Here is a 12,980-nt window from a genome sequence, read left to right as displayed (position 1 = left end):
GAAGAAGGTGTGCCAGATAATCGTGGCATGCTGCATGTTGCACAACCTGGCATTGCAACACCAGGTGCCTTTTCTACAGGAGGATGGGCCTGATGATTGTCTTGTGGCAGCGGTGGAGCCTGTGGAGGAAGAGGAGGCAGAGGAAGAAGATATTGACAACCGAACCAACATTATCATGCAGTACTTCCAGTGACACACAGGTAAGAGACTGTCACTGCTCCTCACATTTCTGAATAATATAGGACATTGTATAAGTCTGCCTCTTCACCTCTGTCTATGGAAACTGACAGTTCACTTTGGATTTCCTTTTTACAGATCTGGGTCTCTCATTCTGCCTTCTGCTATATGTACTGCTGCCCAACAACTGCCATACATTGGTATGAGCAAATGAATATTTACATTGCTATTTGTTGGTGATGTTGTAATAATAAATTTGTGAAAGAACAGACTGACTCCAGATTGGTTTGTGATTCAAGGGTGTTTATTTAGGTGCTCATAAGTATAGGGGGATGTGCAAGTGGCTGGGGTGATGGTGGAGGAGGGTCCATAGTAGAGTCCAGTCTCTCGGTATCACAGGTGCATTGTCCAATGGGGCATAGGAAGAGGAGTATTGGCAGTTCAAGGTGGACAGGGTGACATAGTGGGACCGAAGGGTGACAATCAGGAGAGTCTTATTTCCTGGCAGGGTCTTGGCAATGTTCTCTGTCTTCGCAGGGAACGTTTCGGGGTGGTTCTCCTTCTGCGGGGGTTGGGGTGCTGGTGGGCTGTTGTTCCTGTGGTGGGGCCTCCTGTCCACTAGCGCCGGTGGAGGTGGAAGGCTGTTCTTCGGTGTGGCTAGTGTCAGGGGCCTTTTGTTGTGCCACTGCCTCCCTCATGGTCTTGCCTATGTCAGCCAGCACCCCTGCAAGGGTGACCAGGATGGTGTATATGTTGGTGAGATCCTCCCTGATGTCCCTCCTGCAGCCGCTGGGTCTCCTGAAACTTCGCCAGTACCGTGCCCATGGTGTCCTGGGAATGGTGGTATGCTCCCATGATGTTTGATAGTGCCTAGTGGAGGGTGGTTCCCTTGGCCTGTCCTCCCCCTGTCGCACAGCAGTCCTCCCAGCTTCCCTGTTGTCCTGTGCCTCCGTCCCCTGAACAATGTGCCCACTGCCACTGACCCCAGGTCCCTGATCGTCCTGGGTTAGTGAGTTTGCCTGTGGTCCCTGTAGTGGTGGACACACTGCTGATTGACGTGTCCTGGGGAGGGTGGCATGGGCCAGCTGGGTGGGTGCTGTGGTGGTGTTTCCTGAGGGGGGAGGTTCTGTGGTGGCTTGGGACTGTGGCAGGGGAACCAACTGTCCAGAGGTCCCTGATGGGCCAGGCTGGTCATCTTGATCTAGGCGTGCAGAGATGCTGTCGTCACTGGGGACCTCTTCTGTGGGGGGACTGGATATGGCTGGCACCTCCTGTCCGGTGACGTTGAGTAGGGCTCCTCTTGGGGGTGTAAATGCATTGTTATTTTATCTGTGTGTGCCATCTTGTTCAATGGGTGTGTTTCCCCCTATTACTGTGCTTGCACTGTCACATTGGCCCTTGTGTGAGTGATGATTGTGTACCCTGACTAGTCTCTCTATTGGACAAGCTTTGCTGATGGGTGTCCATGCATGTCTGTGATGGGTGTCCATGCATTGTTGTTGTATGCAGGGCTTGGTTGTGGGAGTGGTGGGGCGTGATGGTGGGGTGTGTGGAAGATGGTGAAGTCATGGGGGTGAGGGTGGGAGTATGTGATGGCATGCAGGTAGGGTGGAGGGGGTTGTAATAGTAAAGATCTGACTTACCAGAATCCAGTCCTCCTGCTACTCCTGATCGCCAATACTTGCTCCTCCCATGTTGTTAGTTGTGGGAGAGGAGGTGGGGGTCCACCGCCAGTCCTCTGTACAGCTACCTGCTGTCTGGATACCAATTAACGTACCTTCTCCCTTAGGTCATTCCACCTCTTCCTGATGTCATCCCTTGTTCTTGGATGCTGTCCCACTGCGTTGACCCTGTAGACGATTCTCCGCCATAGCTCCATCTTCCTAGCAATGGACGTTTGCTGCACCTGTGATCTGAATAGCTGTGGCTCTACCCGGATGATTTCCTCCATTATGACTCTGAGCTTGTCCTCAGAAAACCTGGGGTGTCTTTGAGGTGCCATGATGTGGTGTGAGTGATGTGTGAGGTGATGATTGATGTGATGTGTGGGGTGACGTGTTGGGGTGTGTGGTGTGTTGTGCGTGGATGGTGTATGAGTGATGATGTTGTGTGCCTCTGGATGCTGGTGTGGTCTTTGCTTTTCTCTCTCTCTGCTTCTTCAAACTTTTTCAGTGTAAGGGGTTGTGGGTATTGTGGGTGTGCGTTTTATATTGGATTGGGTGTGTGGGTGTGGTGTGTGTATGTGTTCCAGGTGTGTGTATTTTGAATTGTCCAATGTGGTTGTGTTTTGTAAGTGTGTGTGTATTTTGAGTGCGCCGGTGTGTACCGCCAATGGTTTACCGCGGTTGAAAGACCGCCTCATTGATTCGTCGGTCGTGATACTGTGGGCGTATTCCTGTTGGCGTGACAGTGTGGGTTTTGGTATCGCCAGTTTATTACTGACCTTTGGTGTGGTGGACTTGTGTGGGTGTCTGTATAGTGGCGGAATTCTCAGAGGGGGTCATAATATCCGTTGCGGATTTCCGCCACGGACATGGTATGTTGGCGGCCGTTGGCACGGCGGTCAGCGGCATTTATCGCCAGAGTTGTAATTAGGGCCTTTATGCTCTTTTTGACAACAGCTCCTATGTTATGTTTGCCTCCCCAACCCTACCCCCACTTCCTGTAGCCCAATCTCCAGCTTTAGTTGTGATTACTGTTTCCCCTGATATCTCTCTATTTTCCTCTTCTCAGTGAGTGTCTGGTCTTACCGCAGCTATCCATTTGGCATCCACGTCAGAGGAGAATTTAAACATCATGGTCAAATGGAGAGGAAGCTTGGACAGTAAATGTTGCCCCTAAGCCAGGAACTTGAGTCAGACACACCCTCTGGATTGGAGGTCTAACTTTATCATAATTTTGCAAAGTGGACTCTTGTGTTTGGACCCTAAATGGATTATGTATGGTTTAATTTCCCCTTTGCATACGTACTAGTTCCACTCCCTCTTGCTGATGTGTTTTTATTATTTGCCCAACTCCATCAAAGTTGGCATTCCCCCAGAAATAAACATAACTTCAAACTGAAACAAAAATCTCTTTCTTTCATTTATAAATCTTAAAGTATCATGCCTCACATGTCACTCAAAAGAAGTATTTAGTTAGAATACGCTTTGTATATCACAATGCAGTTCTTAAATACATTACAATTTGAAAATCAACCAAGAAGATAACATTCATAACATATTTATATGTAGTAAATGCAACATCAAACATTCAACATTGATTAAAGTTTGGCATAGGTTTGTAATGTAAAAAAAGTACATATTTTTACTAAAGAAAACTGGTGACAGGGAAAGTATTAGAGATACAGATATAGCAAAGTTTATTGAGGGTTTTCTCCTACTGCTTTGTCTACACAATGCTGGTGGGGAGAATGGATGAGCTGTTTTGGTTGACTTGGTGGTATTGGAGGTTAAGGTGGTACAAGTGCTGGAGGTGATGCAGGAGGAATAGTTGGCAGTGGCAGAGATGTGCATTTGGCAGGTCCCTCCTATTTTGAGGTGTTTCTGAAGAATCTCCAGTGTATGCTGGCTATCAAAATTGAAAAAAGCATTCTATTTTCTGTTGTCTCTATCATGTTCATGGGTAAAGTATGCTTCCTTGACCTCTGTTCCCCAAATGTTTATAAATGCTCTAGTTGCCTCAGTGGCATGCCTTGGGTAACATTTCACAACATTATCCAAGGCACTGGTATGCCTGTCAACCATCTGAGTCCTGTGGGGGAGTCAGTTTATTCACAGAGAGTACCCTCCATGACACAAATATTCTGATGCACATTAGCCTGTTGTAGGTAAAACTGATCCTCCCAGTGAGCTGTATTAGCCGATGACAATCTCCCAAATTTGTGGCTGTCTGACATGGCCAACAGGCTGATCAGCAGAGGGAGAGGTAGCATCTGAGAGGTGGTAGAGAGCATATTCATGAATAGGGGATATCTGCTCATCACCAGGTGTGCACTCTCCTTCACATGATTGGGAGCAGACTAGAGAAGCACCTTCAGAATAGGATTGTCTAGGAGATTGTACAGAGAAACCTGTGGTTTAAAGGATCTGTGAAGGTGACTGTTGCGTAGACAGAACTTGCATCATTGGGGGCTTAGCTAACAGCGAATGGGGACTGTCAGTCTTCTTAAGAGATTTAGAACAGTGCTAGTCAACCTTGAAGTGGCCTCCTTGAAAATGTTTTGTGTGGGGGGGAAAAACTGTCTTGTTCTTCATCCAGGTTCTCCTCCTCCTTGATCAGCTCCTGTTTTCCCTCCACCTCTTCTTGTTGAGCAGTGCTGGTTTCAGACATTGTAGCTTTGAGGAGGATCAGATTCTCTAATTCCATCGCCCTACATCAGCCTTGTTTGGCTCTATGTCCCCAGTATTTAGAAGAAGAAGATTTCAACAGGTTAAATATCAAATTTAGAAGTGTGTCAAAATATCAACACAGTACCTTAATAACCATTGTTCTGCAAGTAAAGAATACATTTAGTTCCATGTGAGCATACATTTATATATGCAATTAAGGGTTGATCTATGGCTGAAATTATTATATCTCAACAATAGGAAGTGTTTCCCCAACAGCTATAGAGATAGGATGTGGGTTCAAAGATATTGGCAATTTATGTCCAGATCCAAACAACTTGAGAGATACATGTAGCTTTAATTGATATTGTCAATCTATATAAGTAGTCATGACTACAAATGAATACTACAAACAGGACATGTACATTGTCAGGAAATAAATAATTTAATATTTAATATTTTTATAAAAAGAGACAAATCAGTTAGTGAAAGGACTAATGATGAGATGTAGATGTTAAGATCATAACAAATACACTTGAGGACAAGGAATAAAAGTTGAGACCCCAAACGTGGTCCCACCAGCTAGAGATGCAGCATATTAGTTTTGAAAAAACTGCCCTCACCCACTAATAGTGGCATGCTTCATCATAGGGCAATGCTAACACATTCCCATGCTAGCCAACGTAAGGAATGGGGCAAAAGGGAGGGGAAACAAGTAACATAGACCAATATACAGGGATCAAACACAAAAAAAACACCACATTCACATAGTTAAAACTATCTCAGGTGATACCATACTCAATATTTATTCCAAGGTTCACCGGACAGGATTAAAAGAAAATCAACAATAGGTGGTGACACGGGGGCATAATCACTCCTACACCTCAAAAAGCTGTTCAAAAGTCAACATGTTTCGCCCGTTTTCACGGCTCCTGAGGGTCACTGGGCCTTCATCGGGACCATCAATCCGATTTAATTCATATTTCATACCCTACCTGTGGTGCCTTCAAATTATGACCAAATATGTCTTTGGGTTCAATTGTCCCCCTGTCTTTTACTACACACACTCAGGATTGCCTATGAGGGAATATAAAACATACATTTAAAATGTATACACGGAGCCTGCTTAATCCAGACCTTGTCTCTTGCTCCCTCATACTATTATATTTGTACCCATGTGCTGTTAGCCCCATCAAATTGCATGCACTCCATGCTCAGTTCCCTTCCAAATCGGGAATTATTAATGCAAATTTTGTGCAACAACATCCGTCACAAACCCATCACCCCAAATTGTGACCTTGGTACTAAGTTGCTCCATATGTGTGAAAGAATATACTTACCAAGTTATCATTGTCAATTTCCAAAACTGGAGTACGGTGGGAGCACCTCCCTGTAGTCACACACTAGATGTAAACACAGACAAATATACACAAGTCTTTCTTAAAGTTATTCTTCACCTCCTTAATTAAATTCTCTCCCTCAGTTGAAATGCCTGCACCCCTCCCCTGCTCACTTTGAAAAGGGACCGGTGCCGCCCAACTGCCAAACGTAACTCTGTGTAGGTCACAGAGCCCTTCATTGCTTCTTTTCTTATTTCCCTTTTCCTGCGGTCAGGTGATCATGTCTACCCTGCAAACAACTAGACAGTTCTGCCTCTATAGTACCAAAAATGCATCTGCCATATTGAAGAGACGTTGCTAGTCCTCTTTCTCAATGTGCGCATCTCAAACGCCGGTAGACCGGCTAATTTGCCCCTCATGCCCAACTTTATTCGTTAACAACCACAATAATAAACAAATTTCAGTCGCATCCATTCCTGTGCTGTGAAAAAAAAATGCCATTATTTTGCTCGAACACTTGGAGAGATCTCCGTGAGTGCTCGCCATTTTGGAGGTATATGGACAAAAACAATCCCCGATTTTCTGGATAAATTATGTTCAGTGATCAACCTCCATTCTATCATGCAATTGAGCGCAATTCACTAAATGGCAATCGTATTAAGGTACAAATAAGGATTCTCTGTGTATAAAAATATATGCCAATAGCACTAAATTATATATACAACACAATACTATATTCCATTATGGTCGTCATATTGGTCACAGTAAAAACAGCAGGAATCCCAGTCTATCTAGCCATAGTCTTGGTTTCTCTTCCTTTAATCAGGTCATTTTATTTCTATGGTTTACTACATAATGTACCACATATACCATCTTTAGCAAGTATATTAGTTAGAACTTTACATGTCACTAATAATTATAGCTACAAACGCATCTCCCAAGCGCATACTATTATGATGTAATACCAAACGCTGGTATGTAAAATCAAGTCCAAATGTGGGATATTGATCATAAAGGGATGATTATTACCCCTTCCCCTTCCCCTATCTACTCAATACCCCCATGCAATCAACCTCATCTTAGGTGCACATTAGGAGCCCTCAAGTCACTTGGGAAATTGTGAAAATACACAGCACTCTGTCCAGTCTCACTGATAATTGCTAACAGTTCAGTTGATGCCAGGGTATGTCATCATTTAGGACCCCTCAAGTCACTTTGGAAATCGTGTAAATACACAGCACTCCATCTAATCTCACTGATAATTGCTAACAGTTCAGTTGGTTCCAGGGTATGTCATCATTTAATCCCTCTTCATGACTTCGGACACGGTAGATCCATCATTGTTCTCGCCTGAATAAAAACATTTTAGTATCTACTGTGTACGGAGGAATAGTAGGTTTCTCCAATACTGTCCAAATAAAATCTCCTGCATCATGACCCGTTTCTAAAAAGTGGGTAGTCATTTTTGTTACAGGTCTCTTACATCTGATGTTACTATGATGTTCCATAATATAGGTTTTTACCTTGCGTGTGGTCATCCCAATATATAAGAGGTTGCAGGGGCACTTGATCAAATAGATCACATAATCAGAGTGCAATTCATATGTTTGGTCTGTATCCAAGGGGATGCCAAACCCACATCGACCATCTTAGTGTTCTTCTTTAAAGAACACAGACTGCAAGAGCCACAAGCTGTGTGACCCTTAACTAGTGGTAGATTCCGGGCAAGGGGGTCTTGTATGTATCAGACAATCATGTATTCTCGCACTTTTCTTAATCAAGAACATTGGTCTTTCTAAATGGAGATTGCCTTAATTGATGATTCTCCAGTGTCTATTAATAATACATTTCATTTAATTGGAGGCTGTGTTAAAAGTAGTAAGACAGATGGGTCGGTCCATTTCTAGCTTTTTGTTCTCTTCCAAAAGCGCATTCCTATCGCTCTTCCTTTCTCCCTTTTTAGCCCTTTGCACAATCGCCAAAGGGTAGTCTCAGTCCATCAATTTCTCTTCAAGAGCTCTGGATTCTTGTTTGAAGTCAGACAAGTTTGAACAATTTCTCGATTACGGAGGAACTGTCCTACTGGTAGGTTCTCTCTCAAAGATCTAGGGTGGAAACTTTTGAATGAAAGTAAACTGTTTCTATCTGTCGGTTTATGATACACCCTAGTCAATAATTTGCCTTTCACGGGTCTAATGTCCAAATCTAAAAAAAGTAAAGACTCTTTCGTGATTGTGGGAGTAAAGTGCAACAGTGGATTCTGTCTGTTAAACCATTAAAAAAAATAATCAAGTGACAGCATGTGTCTTTTCCATATCAGAAGGACATCATCTAAGAAACGGTGCCACGGTCCGACTGAATTCTTCCAAGGCTGCTCATTATTGAAAATGAAACTGCATTCAAATTCTGCCACATATAACAGGCCAGGCTCTGTGCAAAGGTACTACCCAATGATGAACCATGGGTCTGCAAGTAGTTTCTCCTATCATATTCAAATAAGTTATTTGTTAGAGCTAGACGTGCTAGGTGAAAGATAAAGGATCTTGGTGTATTATAGGTCCAATCTTGCTGATATAAAATATCCTCAATTACCCATAATGTCTCCTTCTGGGATATGTTTGTACATCCAAACCTACTAGGAAATCCATCTTGGGGTCAAAATCAAACTCATTAATAAGATTAAGGACATACTTAGTATCCTTTAAGTATGATTCACTGTTTTCGACCAAAGGTCTCATTAAAAAATCACAAAATTGTGACAAGGAATCCAAAACAGAGCCAATGCCTGATACAATAGGATGACCCGGTGGTGGCCTTGTTGGTTTATACTTCTTCAGGAGGAAGTAAAAGTAGGGGGTCATTGGTTTGTCTTTACAAAATCCACCCTTGATTAGTGGCCTCTTCCACCAACCCCGAATCTCCATTTGGATTTCTTTACTGGGATTCTTTACTAAAACTTTGTATTGATGGTGATCTGATAATAGGCGCCAACATTCCTGATAATATATCTCCTTCTCGAGGATCACAACAGCCCCTCCTTTTTCTGCTGGCTTGATGAAAATGTTAGTATTCTGATTCAGTTCCCGTATAGCCTCTTCCTCCACTCTTGACAAATTCATAAAAGGTTGTTTTGATCTATCCCACATGGTGTCTATATGATGGGTCACTGCCTGTTCAAAAGCCGCTGTCTCATGTGGTAGCTGGGCCAATGATGGCTTAGGAGGTGTTTCCTCCTTATTATCAAAAAACACCCTCAATCGTACTTTCCCAAAAAATTCCGCTTGCTCCTGTCTAAGTTTGAAAGTATCCAATCTCTTTGTGGGAATAAAACCCAAGCCTCGCTTTAAGACAGCCTATTGAGGAGCCGTAAGGATCACGTCTGATAAATTAATTACTGAATTTAGTCCTTGCTCGTCCCTAGAAGGAATTCCTGGGACATCCCGTTGATTCATGCCCTCCCATTGAACATGCTGTTCGTTTCTTTTTCTTGTTCTCCCTTGTGTCCTTCCTCTTCCTAAAAAAGATCTGCTCTGTTGAAATTGTTACGGTTGTAAAGATTGCATATGTGGATACATTGGCGTCAACCAAAGCCCTGACCCATACTCGGTTGAGAGGTTGAGAGGGAAAATGTGGTGGTGGAATGAACCCATGTGCCAGTGTATAGCCTCTCTGGAAATTCTTACCCCTCCCTCTATGCTGTGGTTTAAACTCCCAGTCACTTCTGTCACTCCCTGAGCTAGAGGGGTATTTCTCTCTACTTCCCTTACGACCACTTTTATTCTCAACCCCCTTCTGTTTAACATATTCAGCAGTAATGTAAGGGTATACTTTCTCCTTAGAAAACATCTTAAGGTCTTTCTGTAACTTGTTAATCTTTGACTGCATCAGAAATTCTTTGTACTCTGCCACCTCTTTATTAGTCTCTTCAAGCTTCTTCTTGAACACAGTGATCTGTGTTTTAAACGTTTGTTCACTAGCCTGAATCTGAATCAATAGTACATCTAATATTTTTTTGCCCATCTGGATTATTAAAATAAGCCAATCCCTTACACATTTCCAGCCAATTAAAGCCCAATCTCGCCTAAATTGAGGGTCACCTAAAAATATTAAGGGTTCATTGGTAACAAGAGACCTCTGGGTGCTGCATTAGGTACTCAGTTAAAATTGCTCCATGTAAGATGGTTTTTACTTCTGTTTTCTTAAGGTCAACCTTCTGCCTGAGTCAAAACCTGAGTGATGGTGGTGTCCCCCAACAATGAGGGACGCGAAAGAATCAATGCCACTACCTCGTCCCCAAAGGACAATCCTTGTTCCTACATTATTCAAAAATTCTACAAAATGTGGGAATGGGCCAATAATCCCATGCCTCTAAACCCCGCTAATCGTTATGGTCTAGAGATTTACCCCTGCAGCTCAGTGGCCACTCAACTCTAACAGCACACACCTGAGGGGTCAGAGGAGAAACCCTTGTCCAACCTCCCAATCAATGAACACATCGAGGACAAGGAATAAAGGTTTGTGTCTCAACTTTTATTCCTTGTCCTCAATGTGTATTTGGTTCATTGATTGCGCTGCTGAACGAGACAAGAGGCACTACATATTCCAGATTGCTTTGTGGCTCTAGGAGGCGGCCATTTTCTGCATCACCTGCTCCCACTTGTCATTTCCAACAAGCACTATAAAATGCGAGCGGGCATACCGCAGCACGAGATGCATCGGGAGGCGCTGGACAAAGCCCGGGCCAAGGGTGGGTCCATCTGCGCCTGTCCACGGCTGACCGAGGCTGGGCCACCCCCCTGAGTCTGGTTCTCATGTGGCCACTTTTGAATAGCTTTGTCTTCCTCTAGTTCCTCCTTAACGTATCATCTCAGGCCCCTCGTTCCATTCTAACATATTTACGCAGAGATGGGTAAAAGAAAAGTGACTGACGGTGGTGCAGAGTGGGGGGGGAAGCACAAGAAAAACTCTAAAAAGTCAGGCTGTAATGATGTGCTTGATCGCATTGATAACCTCCTGTCTGATTGTGGGGAAATACTAGCCCACCATCTGGTGTAGACCAACCAATAAGTCCCAAACTGTGTTTAGCAATTCAACCGCTGAACAGCAAGCAGGAAAGTATATCCACTATGTTTAATAAAACTAGGGTACGGATGAGGAACAACACCAGTACAGTGCCCCAAAACCATGTAGATCTATTTCCCAGTCCTGGCTCCTCTTATGACACAGCAATAGTGCCTCCTCCCTCTCCCATCCCCTGTACCAATCGCTTTCTACCACTAACATGCATCCTAGGTCCATCCACAATTCAGGATCTTGAAGTTTCTACCGCTCAAGTTGGGACAGGTGGCCTCCCAAACAACCAACCATGTTCCCCCTCTCCACATGATGACTTGGTAGGTTGTACAAACACTCAGGTCAGAAATAGCAGTCCTAAAGTGTATGATAGGCGATCTTGTGGTTACAGTGGGGGTCTTATGGAAGAGAGGGGTAGAACACCTAGGGAAGGACCCGCCATCCCAGTTTTGACCAACTCCCCCACTCTGGCACCCTTTGTCCCCACTATGCCAACTCATGCAAAACACCTTGGAGGCCACCCAGGTTTACCACATGAGGATACTATCTCTAGGACATCGGTCGGAGCCCGCACCATGGGTTCGCGAACACCTGCAGGAGTTCCACATAAATCGCCTTCCATCTATCCTCAGAGCAAAAGTCCCAACTTCATACTCTCTACACTGGGGGGTCGTCATTTTAGTAGAACGCACGTTGCCAAGACTACCACCCCCCTCTCAGACATTTTTTATGACTAATGTAACTAAACTTAACTCTCAGAAGGGAGGGAAGGGGTGATTTGATTAATAAAGTCACCCATTGGATTCAACATAGTAGAGGATGTCTCTCAGTGATTAGAAAAGATATCTTTGGGGCCAGACGGTATAGGTCGCTGAGCTCACCGTCCGACTGTATTGAGCTTCTTTTAGAAAACGGGCAGTTAGCTTATGACTTAGTGGCCCTAGACCAAAGAACCAATCTTCCGGATGGGTCTACTATGTAGCTCAAACTCAATCCACCCATTCCTTTTTGTGTGTCATCCCTCCACACTGTTCTAGACGATGGCATTGTTTGTTCTAAGATTGATTGACCCCTAGAGACCGAGGCACAGGCCTCCTACAATAGATTCAGCTGTGCAGGCTGCGACAACCATGTCTGCACTATCAGTTACTCAGCGGACATGCCCAACCAGAGGGACAGGAAGGCCCCCACTGCACCACCTAATGTCGATGCACCAGCCACCATATGCCATCATTGCAGCAGGGGACTTCAATGCCACTTTCGAACCCTTCGGTCTGGATAATATGGGCGAATTCCTAGAAGAAGATAACCTATGGCATATACCTAGGCTTGAGCTCCCCCCATTAAGAAGCGGCACCAGGCTGCCCTGCAATTACATGCCTTGACCCTCGGCCAAGGCCTGAGGGCAGTCAATGGAAGAACCAAATCCGACCGGCATGCCGCCTACACGTTCATTGGCACACAGGGGAAGAGTTGCATCGACTATATCCTGATGGACCTCAGACACTGGCATTTGGTAGATGACATGGTAGTCTGGACCCAAATGGACAGTGACCACAATCCACTCTGTCTTAGCTTAGAGCCCCCTTGGGGAAGGGCGCCTATTGCGACAAATACCACCAAAGTAACTAAGGTGGATCATGCCAAGAACAGCAGATGGCGTCTAATATGGAGCAAGGTCATCCTGCGAGACAACATTATCTCTACCATCAATCAAGGTCTGACACACTTCATAGCATTGATATCCATGATGGAAGAGGACGAAGAAAACTGTTCCTCTCTACTAGATGTACACACTGGGTTCTTCAAAAGACTGGAACAGCTACTAACCATGCCAGCTGCCCACATACTCGTAGCGCTCTACCCCGCGAGGGAGATCACTGTTTTAATTGAGACTGTCGGTTGACCTGAACAAATCTAATCAGTGCAATCAAGAAAAAAGATGTTGCTCGAGTTAGGACTCTGCAGAACCTGTACAAGCAGACGCAGAATAAGGCCAGGAAGGACTGGGAAGAGGAAAGATGGAGACTTATGAAGGTCGCTTGTGAACGCAGGAATTCTA

Source organism: Pleurodeles waltl, chromosome 1_1 (genome assembly GCF_031143425.1).
Source record: "Pleurodeles waltl isolate 20211129_DDA chromosome 1_1, aPleWal1.hap1.20221129, whole genome shotgun sequence".
In the NCBI taxonomy this organism is placed as follows: domain Eukaryota; kingdom Metazoa; phylum Chordata; class Amphibia; order Caudata; family Salamandridae; genus Pleurodeles; species Pleurodeles waltl.
This window is presented reverse-complemented; position numbering follows the sequence as displayed.